This window comes from Cupressus sempervirens, chromosome 3 (assembly GCF_028749045.1).
Source record: "Cupressus sempervirens isolate cs-2001-9-10 chromosome 3, ASM2874904v1, whole genome shotgun sequence".
Classification (NCBI taxonomy): Eukaryota; Viridiplantae; Streptophyta; class Pinopsida; order Cupressales; family Cupressaceae; genus Cupressus; species Cupressus sempervirens.
In genome coordinates, this window is record NC_143120.1 from 137,783,611 (window position 1) to 137,805,542 (window position 21,932).

The 21,932-nt window shown below is 34.0% G+C and overlaps 1 pseudogene; it reads left to right on the top strand.

The window, feature by feature from the left end:
- The first annotated feature begins 14,659 nt into the window (after positions 1-14,659).
- LOC149565138 (E3 ubiquitin-protein ligase XBAT33-like) lies at positions 14,660-18,476 on the top strand (annotated as a pseudogene).
- Positions 18,477-21,932: the final 3,456 nt, after the last annotated feature.

Sequence of the window (21,932 nt, forward strand, 5' to 3'; positions counted from 1 at the left end):
AAAAGTCCTGAAAACTAGCAAGAACGTGCGCTACCCAAGAGAAGATGAATCATAACTCAAGAAACAAAGAACCAAATGAGTTGTGAACCTAGGAATATGAACCATAGTAGGTCTAGATCATACTCCAAACATTGTAAGTGCTAACTTGATTAAAAGAAGGATTTCCAAAATGATCAATAGATTAGAAAATTGGCAAAATGACAAAATCAAGCACAAAATATGTTTAGTTGATGTAAGGTTTCTCTAAACCCAATATTTTCTTTTATTAGACACTTAGGGTTGATAAGAAATTGTGTAATGCCCTGCCAAGGGATCCAAAAGAATTAACCTAAAGTTTTACTAAGTTTGCCAAACATTATTTTTTCAAAAGAAAGAACAACAATAATAGAATAGCATACATGTCAGACACAAACTAGCAGAAGCAATAACATACAATCATAATAAGCAAACATGACATATTACATTCCTTAAGGATCCCAAAATGTTGAGTCACATATAAATTTTAATTAATACTAAGTCTAACCAATACCACATCCACATGAAAGAATAATTAAAAGTCCAAAGTCCATTTAAATAATATACATTTGTTTTGAATGCCACTTGGCAATAAAATTCAAAATGCTCAATCATCCACTATACATTTCATAGGGTATGAAAGGCTAAAAGAATATACATTTATAAAAATAAAATTACATCATCCCTTTCAGAGCCAAGATACAAAGTACAATGCAATAAGTGAAACCATCCATCATAAAAATATTATCCATCCATCATAATACAGAAGAAAAGAATGAAAGGAAATGCAAACAAGGGAACTCCAACCATGGTATCAATGGACAGATCTCAATGGTAAGAGTAAAAAGCACTATCACTCGACCCCGTGAAACCTAAATGGCCCACTCCCACCATGCTGAGGAGATAGTCTCAAGTCCCAAGCAGGTTATCAATCCAAATATCAAAAGTAATCTCTAAGTCCAGGAAACCCTAAAAGAAATCTAACTCTAAGGTTCCAAGATAAATTGACATCTAGACCTAGAGGCACACAAAGATACGTAGGAAATCTATATTGCTAGTGGGCAAGTGTCATCACATGAATCCAACTCTAGAACCACCTAGCTAGTCTTTTAATCCTCTTTCCCCCTATTGACCCTATGTGGCACTAGTATCCTTTTGTCTAACAAGGCATACTAATGAGTCAACTCTAAGGTTACTTGGCTAGTCTTTTAATCCTCTAGCCCCTTAATGACTTTTCGTGGTACCAATATCTTATTAATTCATTTTAAACCCATTTAATGAAATGTTATCACTTATTAAACTACTTACAATGGGTTACCCTAGTAGCCACTTTGGGCCCCAGCCTCCATTGCAAGCCACTTGTCAACTTAACATATAGATTACATACCCTAGGCTCATAAAAGCTTAAATCAAAGAATCACAATATTCATTTCAGCCCTATACAAGTGACTGGAAAGCATCAAAAGATAATTCACAATAACACATCAGTTCTCTATGAGCAACTAGAAAGCATCCCCAAAAATACTGATCGAAGACTCAAAATGGTTAAGTCAAATATGTCATAACAATCACCTCAACTTCACAAAAGAACACTGGAAATCAATAATGAACAATAAATACAAACTCATCATGGAGCATTCCAAACACATTACCATGGTTGAGTTTGGAAAGTGTTAGTGTAGTTTTTTTTATTTTTCCTATTTTGCTAGGTTTTTCCTAGACTTTTAATAATCTTGCTTAGGTTAATAAAGCATGTCTTATTAGGTGAATGGTTGTGAGGTGTCACCTTCCTACATGTGAGCATCCATTAGCTATCTTGGGAAGATACTTTGCTATCTTTAGTTCGATAGATGGTTGCTCCTCATTGGTTGGTGTTGCCACCTCCTCCCTCTTCCTAGCCTATATAAGCATGCTACCTGGCTTGTATTTGGATCTCTTATTTTTGCGTCCTCTTAATGCTATTTTGCTTCTAGCATTTGCATTACTCTCTTGGAAACTAACTCTATGTTGCTATTTTGATTTTGTATCATTTTCATTCACAGTTTAGATATTTACTATTTGCAATAGTTTTTTGGGTTATTAATCTTATCAGATTCTAACATGGTATCAGAGCTTTTCTATGTGCAAGAGTAGATTTTAGTTTCCTTATTTGAGAGATTCGGGGGGGGGCTAATAAACTTTATTGTAGTTTTTTTGAAAAATGAAGTATGCTCTTCTCTTGCATCTTTGGATGATCCTAAGAATTAGAAAAGTTTTGACAAAAATGATTTTTCTTTGGCGTTTCAATCTCAAATCTGACAATCAACTTGCATATTTGGAGTTTTCAATCAGTATTGCAGGTTCCAGCATGTCATTGATGGACTTAGGAAGCTGATCCAGCATTTGCATGTCATATTTTGGTTACTGGAGTCGGTTTTTAATTTTTGGAGCCATTTTTTACTGTTAAAGGCGTTTGATTTACACTACAGCAACATCTTCTGTACATCAGTAAGAAAAACTCTTTCTGGGTTTTGTTCGCAGACCTGAAAAACTATCTGGGTATCTTTTAGATTTTGCATGCAAGCTGTATATTTTTTAGAATCGAGGATGAAAGGCTACAGCCATACCCCTCTCCCTTGGCAGTCATAGATTTGAATGCAGTTTCCAAATGTCTCATTCTTGCTCATACGGACTCCAATTTTGATGATTCTTATTATGAACTTGGCTATTTTTTTGTGCTCTATCCACTAGTGGAGTTGTTTTTTGATTTTCATGCATGAATTTTTCAAAAATTGTAGATTCTCAGCCGTGACTATGCACAGTTCTCATTTTGGAAACTTCAGAGGATCATAACTTTCTCATACGACTTCATATCGAGGTGATTCTTTTTTTGAAAGTGCATGATTTTTCGAGTAGATCGCAGTGGTGCTATATGTTTCCTTGATTATTGTGCCCAAGTTTCACTTTTAGCATATGCTCTTCATGAGGAGGCTCTGTCGATTTTTCTTCTATAACTTGAGCATACGAATGTATTTTTTTGATCTGAAAAATGCATCGAAAAGCTGGTTCTAAGACGAAGATGATGGTATAGGTGTTTTTGATTTTTGCTACAGTCTGGTTGCCTGTTTTGGCAGTCAAAGCCAAATGTTCTATTTTGACTTCCGGGAGCCATATCTCGCTCATTCGGACTCTTTTCTGGGCTCGCCAGATATCGTTAGAAAGCTGGTTCTGTGAGTTATTCAGTTGTAGAGGTCTTTTATCCAGATTCTGCTCCAGGTTCTTTCTCCTTCGAGTTTTGCACTTTCGCACTCTGGCGGATTACTTCGATTCTACAGGTCTTGAAATCTCTTCTTCTGTTCTTTTGGCTCACTCTTCTTTCTGAATTTTGAGCATTGTATGCTTCTATTCTGTTGCATTCCTTTTTTTGTAAATGCACTGAGATAAAGTGCCTGCTTTTGCATATCTGAGATCTTGTACAGCTTGTGTTTGTTTGTACTCGCACTCAGTTATAAAGTGCCATGGGGGGTCATGATGTTTTGCCATTTTGTGCTCATCCACCTTTGTCAAGTGAATTTTTCTTCCACGACATTAGCCCATGCAGTGTGTCGGTGACACTGCCCTTTATCGTGTGCGTGTACTTCTATTGCATTGTTGGTGTTCCTGATTCTTCTTCTTGCAGATGTTTTTGGCATTGCATTTCAATGTTCTTGTCACCCCTCTCCCTGTTTAGCATTATGGGGGGGTTCACCTGTTGGTTCTATTGCTTCCTTGCTTTGGTTGAGTGATCTACGTATTCAGTTTTTGTTCCTATGTACTAGGCGGATGCAGTGGCTAGGCACCTATGCATTTTGGTGAGATGGTTCATCTACTATATAGACACTCATTCATTCCTACCTTTGGAGGTCACCTCTTCGATTGATCAGCTCTTCAGACTTTGTCTTCTCTACCTGGTCATGCACTATTTCAGTGGGGTTCCAGCAGTTTCTTCTGACAGTGTTTGCAGCTTCATACTTCGGAGATGCTTCATGCTCTTTTTTGTTCCTCTCTTTGGGACATTTCCTAGATTGGAGGCTTAGTTTCCTTCATCTAGTTCTTTTTCTTATATTGGGTACCTGATCAGGCCTTATTGCCGGGACCCATTTTCTTGCTTTTATAGCTTTGCTAGGTTAGCTTCCTCCTAAGCTTCACTTATGGGGGTGTTAGTGTAGTTTTTTTATTTTTCCTATTTTGCTAGGTTTTTTCTACACTTTTAATAATCTCGCTTAGGTTAATAAAGCATGTCTTATTAGGTGAATGGTTGTGAGGTGTCACCTTCCTACATGTGAGCATCCATTAGCTATCTTGGGAAGATACTTTGCTATCTTTAGTTCGATAGATGGTTGCTCCTCATTGGTTGGTGTTGCCACCTACTCCCTCTTCCTAGCCTATATAAGCATGCTACCTGGCTTGTATTTGAATCTCTTATTTTTGTGTCCTCTTAATGTTATTTTGCTTCTAGCATTTGCATTACTCTCTTGGAAACTAACTCTGTGTTGCTATTTTAATTTTGTATCATTTGCATTCACAATTTAGATATTTACTCTTTGCACTAGTTTTCTGGGTTATTAATCTTATTAGATTCTAACAGAAAGATCGAGATCAAATCATCATAACATCGCAATCACCAAACCCCCAAGCCTCTAGTAACATCCTAAGACTGGTCAAAGCTAGGACAACCTCGAAACCCCAAAACATAGACAACATATAGATAACAAAGTATAGGTTTCATAGTTTGGTTTGATTTTGAAAACATAATGATGAGTTAAATGTAAGGTTTCAATTTCCAATTTAATGTATGTTTCAAGTAAAAAGATTCTCAGTTTACCCTACAAGTTAACCCATTCATTTATTCGAATTTAAAAAAGTCCAATTTCCTTAATTTGATTTCAAGTCAATTATTCCAAAGGATCTAGGGATAATTATTTATTAAATTATTTTTTTTAAAAATTATTTCCCAACAAAATGATTCAATTTTATTAAAGTCACTATCATTATAAAACAAAATAAATCTAAATCCCATTAAAAACTCCCCATTTATTAATTGATCTTAATTAAATTTCATATAATTAATTAATAATCATGTAAATGAAATAACCATATTAACATTTTATTAATAATTAACAAACTTAATAATAACTTCATTAATTAAAATGAATTATATATATATATATATATATATATATATATATATATATATATATATATATATATATATATATATATATATATATGTATAAATTTATTTATTTTTGGATTGGTAAACGGCCGAAGCTTAGATCAATTATTATTATTTGCTATATTTTGTAATGCCCCGCCTGGAGATCCTTGGAAACAAGGATTCAAATCAAGCCAAGATTTTTTTATTTTTTTTTACAAGTATGAATGCACATGACAACATCATACAGGGATCACAACGATCGCAACGGAAGACTTCAACGCAATCCTGGCAACCAACAAATCTTCGAACGCCACTACCCAACTGACACACACAAAAAGCCAACAACGACAATGCACATGATGAGGGCACAAGAAACAACCACTCATCAACAAAACACCAAGCTGGGGGTAAAATGCAGAATCCTGAAATTTGGCTAAGCCTGAAATCCTGAAGCCCTGAAAATTGGCTAAGTCTGGATTTCTGAAGCTCTGAAATTTCCTAGAATCCATAACTTATCTCCGAGAGGTCTGAAACCTATCTCAAACGATTTGTCGCATATATTAAAATATATCTTAAGTATAAGAAATTAAATATACATCAACTTATACTTAAACGATATATTTTAAACCCCTAGGAAATCTGTTTTGAACCTGGAAGGTGTAAAAACCAAAAGGGTGTCCAAAACCAACTTCCAAACTTTCATCCAACAAGCCTAGATAGCCCCTGTTTCTCGCGCGAGAAAGAAAATTGGTCTCGAGTTTCGCGCGAGATCTTTCACCGCTTCGCGCGAGAAAGTGCGCACTTCGAGCGAGGACTACTGAGCTTCGCGCGAGGATTCACATTCTCACGCGAGGATTCCTATGCGCCGCGCGAAGATTTACATTCTCGCGCGAGAAGTGTATTCTTTCGCGTGAGGAAGAAATAGTCTCGCACGAGGAAGAAATAGTCTCGCGCGAGGAAAATACAATCTCGCGCGAGGAAACAAATCAGCGCGACACAAAACACCAACAAAAAGCTAAACAAAACAACCAAACTAAGTATGCAGTTCCTCCCAACCATCAATAGCATCATAAGACCATCGTGGGTCCTAGCCATCCCCCGCGCGTAACATCCCAAGCCACCGACCAAATCGTCGGTACTTTCGTAATAGGGACGTCACTACTAAAACATGCATAACAACAGCATAAGAAAATCTAACATGCTAGTGATAACGCATAAGATAATCCTACAGTAGATAACATCACCTATCACATGCTAAACAACAGTAAGCAACAAATACACTACTAAATCAAATAACGTCATATAATCATATGCTAAACATCATGATAAGGGAATGCGTCAAGTAAACTAACATCATCTAAACATGATATACAAGCATCCCAATGAAAGCATAAATCACAAGAAAGCATACTCCGGAACCCGAAGTACCAAGTGAAGACATCCAACAACGGTTGCACTAGGACAAAAGATCGTCTCTGTACACTGATCCCTAGCAGTGGTAAAGGTAGCTACGCCTCCCAACCACGTGGCACCCGTAGGTCCACACCCGCCGTGCTGATGGAGATAATGATCCAACCACAAACACACATAAAGCACAACATCCAAGGCTAACACTCACGCCAGACAGTATGATGGCTGAACCAAGAACCTAAGACAATGCAAGGAGTAAAGGTCCTGGTCAGAAACTCAATAGGCTACTATGTAGGGGCTGACATCTTGGAGAGTCGCTTGGCATCAAAAATCCCAAGCTCGGATCGTGTGTCCTCAAACTTAAACGAGTGCTCACACATTGTGTCCTCGAACTTAATCGGGTGCTCACACATTTTACTTATCTTAAGTTTTATTAACAATCACACATTTTATTTAGTTATCACTTATTTAAAGCTTCCTCTGCCAACCCATGATGCCATGATCGTCGGGCTGCGAGATAGAAGCCCCCTCCAGATGCTACCCTACCCTACACATGCTCATCCTACAACAAGTGCCCGTGGGCATGCATACTCCCATCCCAACCCCAATGATCATAACTTCTGGCAAATCCATGGAAGATTGGGCCTTGCAAGTCACCCAACAAATGTACGCGCACGTACTCGTGTGTGGCGCACCACCATCACGAAGATCATAACACAAGGACAGGAATGAGAACATAATGCAAAGAATACGCCCAACTAAAAGCAACACGGGAAGGACGGATTCTACACGAATCCCAAAGCTGATAAAATCATACATCATGAAATCACTCAACCGACCTCAATCCGAGAGTATGGATTCTACACGAATCCCAATGATGTAACAAGACCAAACATCATGAACTCACTCAACCGGCCTCAATCCGAGAGTATGGATTCTACACAAATCCCAATGATGTAACAAGACCAAACATCATGAACTCACTCAACCGGCCTCAATCCGAGAGTATGGATTCTACACGAATCCTAGTGTTCACGAAACAAAAGCAAAGGTCCAAAAGAAACCATAACAGGTGTAAAATCACTCAACCGAACACAACGTCGAGAGTACGGATGCAACACGCATCCCAATGCAACATAAAAGTGCTAAAGTGGTCTGACTGATATCCAAAAAAATCATCAATGTCCATGAACCACAATGTGCCAAAAAAAACCCAAGAAAATAGGGCAGCACGCAAAACGAGGTAAAAATCCCAAAATTTTGGAAAACTTCAAAATTAAAACCCATTTGGCCTTTGGGTTCAAAAACCCCAAAAATCCAAAAATAAATGGAATCAGACACCGTATGCAAAAACGGCCAGCATAACGGTGCAAAACTCCAAACCCTCTTCCCAAAAAATAGGGAAATGTTCATACCCGCCCAACTGGGTAGAACTAACATACAGAAACAGAGGGGAACACTAGTTCTCAACCTCCAAACAAACGACTAACAAAATCAAAAGCAGAAACGGAGCAGAAACAATAAAACAGGAAAGCCCTACCTCACAGCCAAAAGGGCAAAACGGGAATCTGAACCATAAAATAAATATCTCGCAGAAGTAGCTAAAAATCGCGGCAATCCAAGGTTTCCCCGAGCTGGATCCAACGAGCCCAACCTCGCGACGATCCCACGCCCGTAGCTCCCACAACGAACAAAACAGTAAATCCTCATGAAGAGGATTTTTGGGTTTTACTCTCCAACTTTCCAATTTGAAAGTAAGAAGTGAGGAATTAAATTCCTCATTGGATACTTATTCACTTTTTGGGTGAATAATCAATTAGGGCATTTAACCAGTCAATCTAGTTAAACTCTGAATCGACCCAAACAAAAACAGGCTATTCCTATAAATAGGAATTCATCTATGGCAAAGCTGCCAGAAATTAAAATAAATCAATTAAAAAGCCCAAAAACCCAAAAACACATAAATCTCCTAAACAACTTTCGCGACAAAGCGAAACTCTAAATGCACAGACATGCTTACTGGTCTAATCACATAATGCAAATGAGTTCGGATTTAATAATCACCGAAAGGTTTAAATTAAAACATTTAATTAAGGATACGTCGACCATACAAAAGGCGACATTGGTAAAATATGAACGGCTGAATCACTAACTCCATGTGCCACTGCCAGGGATATAATCCTGCACACTAAACAACACGATCAAGTGCAATTGCATATAATAATATAACCGAAGCAATAAATGCATTAAATCACCTAATTTAACCATTTATTTAATTATATTAAAATAATCTATTTACATCACTCACGTTCGCAAAAAGCATAACAACACAGGAATGAAGTAAATAACCATAGCATTAAATCCATCACATAACATAATTAGAGGTATGTCCAAATACCAAATAACCATATATCATCATAAAACACACTGTCATCTCAAAATGGCATCATCATGCAATATGATTAACTGAACAGCATAGTAGTCTAATATCTATGATACTGGAATCAAAGAGTGACATTTGACCCTCAGGTCATCTCAAATGTAAAACATAACATGAGTAACAAATATCTCTCTAATCAGAAATATAACAAGGTAGATGTTCGCAGCACATAACCAAAGAATCCAACTAGAATAATCCATTTCTAATCATTAATGCATTTAATAATGATTGATTACTTTGTATTAAAAAGGCATTTAAAACACATAAGCAAACACAGCCATAAACATGACTAACCACTGCTACAGGAGCCTAGTCTGGTGTAACATGGTAAAAGAACATAGTGCAATCGCTGCACACATCTCAGGGTAATCACGGAACAACCTCATGATACCATATCGATCCTGGTAACCACTGGCACAAACCTCAGTGAACCAAAACAATCACATCATAATCTCAAAGATCAGTCAAAAGCATAATCAACGCAACTGATAAAGAAACATAAATCCAAACACCTCAACGGTGTAGACCACTCAGGGTCACAATCATGATCCATCACAACAAAAGATCAGCAAGGGTGCATCCATCAGGACGACTTACAAAAGTCAAATGGGAGAGGCACTACATATTTAATTATTTATGCGTTAAGCGAATTTAAACCCAAGACCTCCCACATTAGAGGCTCACAAGTTACCATTGTGTTGTAGGCTCTTGCCTTTATTAATATTAAAATTAACTTAATAATAAAATTTATTAATTAAAATTAATAATAAAATTAATTTTAAAATATTAAAAAAATAAACACACATTTATTATAAAGCTCGCCAGCTTTTATATGTAGTTGTGTGAGTTTTATAAAGGGTTTTCGGCTATAGCAACAGCACTACATACTATTGTTGCTGCCGTAGTTTGTACTACAGTCAATGCAGCATCCAGTAAGAGCTGCCGAGAGGTAAAGTGGGGGGGAGTGGGTAAAACCCTGCCTTCCTCCAATGTGTGTGTGTGTGTGTGTGTGTGTAATTTTTTTAAATAATTTTTTATTTGAAATAAAATCAACATACCCTCTCAAATAAAATTGTAAATATATTTTTTTTTTTATAAACATTGGCAATCCTAGCTTGATAGGAAAAATTTGACTAACCATTCAAATTTCTAATTTAAAATGTTCTTTTCTTGCAAAACCCCTCCCAATATAATTTCCAAATTTTAATATTACGAAAGGAAGATTGTACTAATATTTTAATCTTCCCATACATAGACAAAAACAACATGCATATCAAAAATTCCAAATTATAAGATTGAAAGATTCATCACAGTAAAACCCAAACAATCAATTTACAGTCACAAAGAAGACAGGAAAAGTAATAGCGTAAATAATTGTGCGAATTTATCACAAGAATCTACCTAGACTCTGATGCTAAATCACTATGCCCAAAAAGATTTGTGAGAGAAATTTCTCCTCTCAAAACCTTCTCTCTTTAGAAAATTCTCCTTCCAAAATTCGTGATCCCTTGAAAATGAACCCTCAATTGGTGATAAGGAGTTCTCTTTTAAAATTGGGGCACTAATTGTGTGATCACCCGAGAGGACTCCTTGCTCATCAGACATTAACTCTTTATTATTTTTTCTTTATCTTTTTCATGCATGTTTAATGAATTATAAAATAACTTTATTTAATTTTCATTTGACTTCTCTTTTTAATTAATTTATTAAATTTTAATCTCATGTGCATGTTATGTAATCTTTAAACTTTTAATAAATTAATACTCTTTTCCATGCTTTACTTTCAAAATGTTAATTGATAAAATATTTATTAACTTAAATAATAATAATATTTAGCATTTATTTAAAAATAAACTCTGAATATATTTTTATTAAATTAAATAAATATTATCATGTTCTAAAATTAAACTTATAACTTTTATCTTTACATTTAATTCTTGTTATTTAATTAATTATCCAAATTAATTAAATATAATTAAATATTAAAGATATCATAACAATTTTCTATTAAATTAGATCATTAATTTAATTATTTAATTTGACTTAATTAATAGAAAAATCACCAAAGACTTATAAAATAAAATACGAAAACCCATCATAGAACAATACATACACGATTAAACTAAAGGGTTATAATCACAAATTAACATCATTCGATGCATTCGAAAGGTAAACATCTCAGATACTTGTCTCAATTTTCTAGGAAAAATGGCTTAAAGGTTTAGGATTTGGACATAAGAATTTATCTCCCCTCTCTTACCATTGAGATAATGCGATAGGGTATGCTCATCCTGACAATTTAGGGAAATCGATACCTAGTACTTGCAATCTGCATAAAATTCACGGATGTACAAATACATATATACTAAGCTAAATAGGCAATAGCAGGAAGTGGTGCATCGTGTAGATCCCAACTAGCAGGTGACTACGACTCCCTTCCTTAACCACATTAGAAATGTCATACATAAAGAAAACACACACATACACACACGCACACACACACATGAAGTATGGGGTAAGCATCCATGAGAAAACACATATGATAATCCATCTAACTAATCATCATCAAATAACTGAACTCATGGTAATAATCATCATGCATACATGAAGTAGAGTACCAAGTAATCTCATCATAAAATCAATTGAATATGAAATAATCTTTGATAATCTCAAAACTAAAGCTACTAGTCAACAAGCATATAACTGGCCTAAAAGAGATTGGCAATGATAATAAAATGCAAACTAGGGGCATGCACTAGAAATTGAGTCTCATACTTTTATGTTTAAGAAGAATTCAAAAGATCCAACTCAGCCTATGAAATCTATGAAGAATCCTACACTAGTTCATTCTTCCACTTGATCAGATACTCTTAGTATTCCTTACCTCTTGTACTCCTTCCAACCTTGCTTCTCAATATCTTTTCTATGCTATCAAATTTCTCCTTAGATTACTGCTTCTTGATATTTCATCATCTAGACTACCTTCAATCTTATAATACCCTATAAAATATTGAATATAGATGAGATATCCACATCCTTAGGTAACTCAACTTCATAAGCATTCCTAGAATCAAACCTCTTAAGAATCTTAGAAGGTCCAAACTTCATCATCTCAATTTTTTATAAGTCCCTACTAGAAACATTCCTTTTTTGAATGAACCATAAACTCATCCCCTACTAAGAATCTCTCATCTCCTATTTCTATAATCCTTTTTCTTATATTTCTAATTCATTTTTCTTGAATGATGTTTGATTTCCTCATTCAGTGTCTCATGTAACTCAGAAAATCCTCTATTTCACACTAGTACAATAGCAATATGTGACTAAAAAAACTACCAAAACTTATATATATATAAACTAAACTTAGTCTCATGACTAATAATAGTTAATATCCAGTCATTTATAACACTACTAAATTTACTACTAAAACATTTTAGTCACTTATTTGCTCACTAATGGTAATCTTTGATTTAGTGACATGTTTATTAGTATATTTAATCATATATTTAGTGGTATGTTTGATAGTTGATTTAATCACATATGTAGTAATATATGTAGTCATATATTTGGTTAGATACTTAGTACATTTAGTCACATAGTAATATACTTAGTAGCATGTTTAGTCATATATTTAATAGTATATTTGGTCATAGTAAGGCGCGATGGAATTGAACCGCCATCCTCATACTTGTAAAGCAAGCACTCTTTCATTGACCTAGCACCCTTAAAAGAGGTTTATACTTAGCTTTTATTTATAATTATGTGTAACTTTATACACTGTCTTTGTTCTTATCTTTTGAGTTAACTGCATTATCATTTCTTTAGAGGTTTATACTTAGCTTTTATTTATAATTATTGTATCTTTATCCTAATTTAAAATCACCATGAGAATGGTCAAATGATGATAGTGATAAATGAGTGAATAATTAGAAATGTTTGGACAAAGGGAAGAAAACATGGATGCACATGGATCTTAAGAAAAAATACATATCCATCTACACATCTTATCACCCAGTAAGATCAATTTTTTTTTTGAGGCACTACTTTTTCAAGTTTTGTAGAAGATTAAAAAACACTCATACAATGTTACTGTAACATTTTTAGCTATAACATTTAGAGATTGAAGTTTAGATCGATAATCCCCTAAAAATTATAAACTAATTGTTAAAAGAATCAAAATAATAAGTGCACTAAAATATAAATAATTTGAGAATAATATTGAGCTTATTATTTAGATAGGAACCTACTTGGTTTCCATTGTCATAGTATATGAAAGTCTCCCCCTAGGCAACATTTTGAAACTAAAAGTGAAAACTTCTCAATTACCTCGTAAAAAAATGATAAGTAAATTTCTAAAACTACAAGAATAAAGACCCTATCAACTATGATATGTAAATTTAGTTAAGTTTTTGCCATGGAACAATGGATAAACTTGAGAAACTAAAAAAAAACATTAGATGTCAATAATGAATGTTCAAAGTTATAAATTACATGGAGATCACATGAAAGAAAAGGTATTTTACTATCATATGCAATCAAGAATTCCTTAGGAAACCATTGACAAGATTATCCAAGGCATGTATTACTTGCAATGTCTTTCCTTTTAGCATTTATCATATTCCCTTAAAAAAAAAATTGATATTCTATCTCCACTTTCAATAGAATATTATCTCCTTCACTAATTTATTTGTCAAATATTGGATTATCAAAGTCATTGCAAATTCATCTATCTCTTTTGTATACAAATCAAGAGCATAATTTCCACCAACATGTTCAAAAAATTAAATAATTTTTTTTCTATTGTTTCAACTTATTTGTCATGAAACTTTACTCCTATATTTTTTATGCCTTCATCTTCTTTTATTATTTTTTCTACAAACTTAATTCTTATGTCTTCCATGCTTTAAAAAGAGATGTATTTTCTACTAGGATATCTTCATTAAACACCTCTTATATCATCAAAAAAAAATCTTCTTATCATTTCCTTGCATGATTTGATCAATCAATGAAGATCACCACTGAAAAGATAGAGGTTGCAGTAAAAAACCACAAGTTTTAGATCTATCACATTATGATTTTCTTCAGTCATAGATTGGTTTGTGGTAAAATTAAAGAGATGTAAATACTTGAAGTTTAATTATTGTGGCTTTTTATTTGTACATAGTAATCACAAAGAAAAAAATATTTTCACTAAATTGAGTAGTAGAAAAAATAGATTAAACGTTTGCTTTCTCAAATTTATGCAAATGGCTGACCTGGTTTAAAGATTTCTACATCATATCGACTTTGAGGAGCCTTTCTACTACTTTCCATATTGAGGTGGAAGTGAGAAAATTTCTTCTTCTTTACTCTACAATAACACAAACATTTCAATATCAATGTTTGAACTACAAATTTTATGAAGAGTAGACAATGATGCAAAAAATAATCAAGATACATCAAACATATAATGGGTCACCACAAAGGAAAAAAAAGACATAAAAACCAATTTTTTTCATTCTAAACAATAAAACACAACTTGGGGTATCTAGTGAACTTGAAAAAATATAGGATCTCTTTGCTACACATATAACAAGCCCTCAAAATGTATCAGGTTTTAAGGGATATATATCATATTTATGTCTTACAAGTTGGAGAGAAGATACATTAGGTGTGTTATTGTAGACTTTGTACCTAGTACTCCTTATAACTTGAGTATGTATTCCTTTTCTAGTAAGAAGGATGATGCCCCACCTATGGGATGCCTATTTGATTCAAATGCACTTTCCAAATTTGTGAATAAGGCAAAAAATATTTAAGATTATGATTCTTTGTTAAAGTAAAGTGTTAATTTAATTCAATTAATTAAATTACCTTTTACTCCCTTCTTAAGATTTCAATTTATGCACTTTGCATTTCTATTTAATAACTAATTAGTAAATATTAAATGTCATTTACCTCTTAGGGTTTCCCTTTTGGGTTTTCAATCTCCTTCTATAAGGATTGATCTTTTGTAATTATCTCTGAAATGTCCCTTTTCTGATTTTACATAATATTTCCAACCTTTAATCAGATCTTTAAGATCAAACAACTAATATCACAAAGATCCACCAAATTTCTCAAGAAACCCCAAATCGGGTATGCCGAAAATAGTGCCAAAAAGCTTCACAGCTTCACCTGTTATTAATAAATTTGAAAGTAGACATTTTTACAGAAATTTGAGAAGCATAACAGCCTATAAAATGTCATTTCCAGATCTGTATAACATGCACACAATAGCTCCCAAATGGAGGACAAAACAATGCTCATCGGGCTCCCGAAATTAACACAAAAATGCCCGAAAACACCACAAAACACTAATAAACTATCTCAGAAGTTTAATCATGTCCCAATAAATATATTCAGCTCTATTTTAAAATCTTAAAGTCTGAAATACAGAAGCAACCCAAACTGATATGAAATACGCTATTGAAAACACCAAACTCATACCAAAAAACAACCCCGAAAACTCACAAATCTGCACTATTCAGCACAAAGGAAAACTCTGTATGAGCATGCACATGGAATGGCTTCAAACTCCCATCCTTAGCCTTCTTGGAAACCTGCAAACTCCCGTTCTTGGGTCTCCCTGGAAACCTGCAAACTCCCGTTCTTGGGTCTCCTTCTCCACAGGTTTGGCAGCCTCTGAAGAATAACAAAGAAATGAGCAAAATCAAGTTGTGGAATGAGCCCAAAATGCCTCCAAACCCCTTAAAAGAGGGCATAACTGTAACTCACATCCAAGAGAGGTTAATGAAACTTATTTTAATAATAATTTTCATTTATTAGTCCAACGGTTTCCAAAGATTAACCCCCTTTTTCTGAAACTTCACTTTCTTGGGCCTGCCTGCCTTAGCAAAGATTTTCTTTTTTAATTATTTGAAAAGGGGACATGACAATCTCTCATTCTTTTTAGCCCAATAATACATTTTCATATTTTCAAAGCAAAAACCCTTGCCTCCGTAGCTTTTTGCTTCTCTCTTTCTCTGACAAGTGTTCGCATGCAGGTGATTCTTGGGAGCTAAGCATAAGTATTCTCTTGATATGCATTAGAGATTCAAAATGCTTGATTGCAAGCCTTCTCCCACACGTTTTTAGTTAGGTGTTGTTTTATCTACCACTTGCACTACTCCTAGAGTGGATTCCACTTTATATAGATAGCTTATGGGTAGTTTGTTATACCTAACACACACACATCCTAATATTTCCTTTGCAGTTGAACTTGTCTCTTGATTCTCCCATGATCCACATGAGAGTAATTGGCAAGCTTCCAAATGTATCTTGAGGTACATTTAGGGTACCAAATGTTATGACATTCACTATATATCAAGGAATCCTCACATTGTTGGTTACACAGACTCAAATTGGGCTGGTGATATTGATGATCACAAGACTACTTTTGGATTTTTCTTTTATCTAAGTTCTAGTCCTATCAAATGGTCTTACAAGAAGCAACATGCTCACGCATTATCATCTATAGAGGCAGAGTACATGGGAGTTGTATTGGCTAGTTAGGGGGTTTTGTGGTTTTGACAATTGATGAAAAAGTTTGGATTTCCTTCTGATAGTCCAACCTTTCTATGGTGTGACAATTAGAGTGCTATAGACATTTCAACATTAGCAGACCAAGCATATAGAGCTTCAAATGCACTTTGTTACGTATCTGATTCAAGATGGCACTTTGAGCTTGGAATACATTCTTACTACTGAGAAGGTTGCAAACATCTTCACTAAACCTTTTGCATCCCTATGGTATCTTCAGCTCCATTCTTTTCTTTAAGTGAAAGAAGTTGTCCTTGTGGGGTCTCAGTGATGAGTTGTTCCTTCCTTCTTTTCTTGCTATCTCTTTTTGGAGTAGAGTTTTTCCCTTTGGGTTTTCTCTATTTCTTTGTTTCATAAAGAGTTGATTGTGATTAGGTACCTCCTTAGTCCTTGTTGCCAAGACCCAAGTTTTCTTTTAGCATTGCATTGTAGTTTCCTTGCTCTTTGTACATTGTGTGTAGCTGCATTGTTTCTCATCTTAAGGGGGGGTGTTAGAGTAAAGAATTAATTTAATTCAATTTATTAAATTACCTTTTACTCCCTTCTTAAGATTTCACTTTATGTACTTTGCATTTCCATTTAAAATTAATTAGTAATTATTAAATATCATTTACCTCTTAGGGTTTCCCTTTTAGGTTTTTGATCTCCTTCTATAAGGATTGATCTTTTGTAATTATCTCTCATTCTTTTCAGTCCAATGATACAGTTTGCATACTTTCAGATCAAAAACCCTTGCCTCCTCTTTTCTTTTTCTTCTTTGTGATAGGTTCTTGCATGCAGGCATTCTTTGAGCTTTGTGGATCAATATTTCTCAAATCCTTCGTTCTTCACATGGTTGTACTTAATGGACACTTTGATTGTGTCTAATTACTTCTTTATTTGAATGGAAATGTATTAGTTGCTACATTTCATTACGACACTCATTGGATTTGATAGCAGTTGGAAGCATTCCTTTACATTATGTAGCTCATGGAGGCAATATATAGTGTTTCGAGATTCTAGTAGCATGGGGCACTACTCAGAAAACTTTGAATTGTATTAGATGGATACCACTTGAAGTGGCTAGAATATGAGGTCTTCATTTTCTTGAGCTAGTATTATTACCTAACTCTAAATTAAGTCTACCATGTAATGCTCCATCAATATTTCTTCCACTTCCTCTTATGAGTATACTAAATATTGTTAGGGAATATGAATTAGAATCAATTGATACTACAAGTGAAGATATTGATCCTTGTGTAGTTTGTTTGGAGCACAATTTAATTGTAGCTTCTAAAGGTCATGGTCATGAACTTTTCATGAAATGTGTGTTGCATCTATGCTCAACAAACACTGCTAACACCACTAGTTTAGAGCCTAGGTCCATATCATACACCTTTTTCCATCAAGGCATTGTATCATTTGTGAAGTTTCCAATTTCACCATGAAAATGCTTAAGATGAACATTACTCTTGGGTTTTGCACTCTATGTGTAATAGAAGTTTGTGACTCAAATTCCCCCTCAAGCCAAGTAGGTTAATCTAAGTACCATAAAAATAAGGATTCATCTATATCTATAGATTAATGTTGTAGCATGTATTTTACTCCTTTTCTATTTGTTAGTCTTTTGTTATGTACATGTAATAATGAATTCAGCTCTTCACTTGAAGCTAGACAAGAAACTGGAAGTTCTCAACACAAAATCTCACCCATGTAGGATGCTTCAGCTATTCATTCAATCTTCCTTGAAAATATGTTTGATTCCATGCTTGAAAACAAGGAAATAGTATTAGGGTATAGATAGAAATTTTCTCAAAAGTATTATTTTGGTGTAGGAGGAACAATCAAAGAGATAAGCCTAAAGAACAACCTTGCAACTCTAAAATAAGTTTTTGATTTATTTTTTATTATTATATTTATCTTCTAGGGGTGAGTAGTGGTGATCCATGATTTTTTTTCTATTTAATTATTTATAATTTATATTCATTTTTTATTTGTCCAAAAATTGTGCCTCTAGTACCTTTCTATCCAAATATGATAATAATCATCTACCTGCAACCTTTAATATCCTGATGTAGATCTAGCACTACAACACATATACATGTTTCCTATTTATGGTGAGAGAGAAGAAATCTTATAATTTAGGACACATCTACTTAAATATTACATTTTGGAATGCGTCCACTTAAAATTTGTATTTTGGAACAAGCATCAATGTGATCAATCGAAAGGAAGACTCACGGGGTTGTAACTAATATTTCTCTAACTATAAATAGTTTGCAAGTGGCATTTGTGATAGTAGGGAGTGCAAGTGACATTGTTGTTTAAAAGAGGGATAGTAGAAGTAAGTGATCACCAATGGGAAAATAGTATTAATATTTGTTTTGGAAGGATCAATGAATAATAATTAGTTTTTTTGTTTACTCTTGTTATTCAACTTCCTGAACAATCACATTGATATGCCATTTACATGCTCTGTCTTTTATGAAAATAGATTTAAAGTTCCCTTAAACCTATTTGAGAATCTAGAATGGTGAATGTGTTTTCTTTTAAGCCAACTTGTAGAAGTGGTTGTGATTTCTTAAAAGAGAGTCATTAGATTTTGAAAAATCTATTAGAAACCCTCTTATTGACATTTGTGCAAGAGCTTAATGATATTTCCTCTTTTGACCAGTGGAAACTTTTGAAACTTGTCACTCAAAGATTGACTAAATGTCATATGTATTTTTTATTGAGGAAATTTCTTGTCAAATAGAGGTCCAATCTTGGATTGCATACTCAATGTTAGAATGTTTAGAATAATTGGTGGGGGGGTTAATCAGTTATCCAAGGTCCAAATGCATAGATAAAACTTTTTGGCACTTAACAAATTCATAGCCATATATCCATATCATTGCATGCATCCATTAGATCATCTAATACCTTAATACTTTGTAGGTTGTTGTCTTCGGTCAAAATAACTTTGCAGAAATAAAAACATGAAACATAATATAGCCAAATACACAGTTGACACAAGGATTTTGCATGGAAACCCAATTTGGGAAAAACCACCAGTAACATGCTATCAATTTTCACTCTTCTGAAGTGATGCCCTGTGAAAGACCAACCTTGTTAAAGGTTACAATACACACTATTAAATGTGACTTGGTTAAAGGATTTCAATCACTCTGTTAGGAGTGAGAATTATAAGAGGACTTTAGAACATTCTATTAGAATGTCACATGATTAAAGGATTTACAAATGACAATTAGGTCAGCCTTAATCCAAAGGATATATCCTAATTGATATAATTGCTAGAAAATAACAATAGGACTTTGATTTGATAATAAAACAACTCACTTTCAGATTTTAATTCTCATATACAGTCCTCCATTCTGCTTGGCATTCATCCTCTTCATCTCCTTATCTTGTTCACCCTTCAATCTCTCAATTGCTTAAGCCTCCTTGTTTAGTTTGCCAAATGTATATCTATTCACTTAGCCACTATATGAAGCAACACCTTAGACTTTCTGTCTTTCACAAATTCAAATTCTTCTCCTTTATTCCACACATTGCTTCTGGCTTGTTATCTCCTTAAATATATTATTTGGATCATTTTCCACTTCATCAATCTTTCATCTTAGGGCTAGGTAGGATTCATTGAATCTAACCATCTTTCTATTTTGTTCTTCCTCTAGAAACTTCCTTTACAATCTTCTTTGAATTTGCCTCAAAATGGTTTACCTTGAATTTTGTGCCACTAGCTCATCAAGCTTATCTTCTACACACTTCACATAATTCAAGAAATATTTTTTGTCGACTTAGATTAGATGAATCTTTGATCAAACTCGTTTTACTGTCATTCGACATTAACATGTTGTCACTTGACACACATAGTTTTCTATTACTTGGCCAATACTAGTCCACTTGGCACACACTAAAGTTTATTGATGCTTGAAATCAACTAAACTTTACTTGGCACATACTAACTTTCACTGGGCTTCCACTATTTTTCTTCTTTTCTTGGCACCAATTGATTTTCACTTGGCTCCTACTTTTTTCTGCTCGGCTTGCACTAAATTTGTTTGGCTTACACTGTTCACTCGATCAAGCTTGGCAAACACTCTTCTTTACTTGATCTTCTTCCAGTATTTGCTTGAGTAACCTTTCATTATAGACTTATGTAGATAAACAATACACTATAGTATCAATGTCTGTCTTGGTTTTAGTGCTCATTTTATACACTAAATAACTCAACCTTTCCTTAGGTTCTCTTGTTATCCTTTATTTTCAAATCCTCTTTATCAATCATCTCAACTGATAGTATTTAGACCAAATTAGCAATTTTCTTACCAAAAAGTAGTAGGTTTGACATTAGTAACAAAATAATGAGTGTTCCATAATAGGTTTCATCAATCAATTTGATCTCTCAATCTCCCTCATCATTCATCAATCTTTCTCTTAGCAATCTTATCTCAACAATCTCCCTCTTTGGCATTGATGGAAAACCAATACCAAAAAGAATTGTCTCCCCCTGTTAGTTATGAGCAACATCTATTTGATTTCTCTATAATCTATAATCTCTAATCTCTATCTCTATGTTTCTCCTTCTTTATTAGGAATATTTCCCTCACATATCTCCCTCTGAGTAATTTCTTCCTCGTAGTAATTTCTCCCTATTTGGTATAATCTCTCCCTCTTTAGGAATTTCTCTCTCTTTGGTCTTGATTAATTTCTCCCTCTTTGAAAATAATGCCAAAGACTTGTCATCTTATCATGTTGATTTTTCAAATTCAATTTTTCCCTCTATCATCTTGCATGTGACTATAGAATATTCTGTTTCAACTTCTTCCATACTTTAGGCAACTCCTAAAGTAAGATCCACTGCATCAAGTTGTAAGATACAACATTCAACTTAATTGATGCATGGCACTACTCTCGCTTCTCAAGCAGCTTTGGATAGGGCTATCACCCCTAGTTTACCTCTAAGATATTCATGTGCATCCTTAGGTACAACTTTTGTGAATATATCAGCTATCTGTTCTTTTGTATTCACATATTTAGTTCTCACTTTTTTGTCTTGAACCAAATTTCTCAAGTAATGATGCTTGATTTCAATACTATTTATCTTTATATGCATCACATGGTTCTTAGATATGTTTATAGCACTTGTATAATCACAATAAATCACAATATGTTCAGTGATCTCTTCCTTCATTCCTTTTAGTAACTATTTAATCCATAACACACTTATGCAATTCATTGTAGTAACAACATATCTAGCTTCAATATTAGATTGTGAAATACAATTATATTTCTTACTAGTCTATAAGACTAATCTCTTTCCCAAGAAAAATACTCGACCACTTGTAC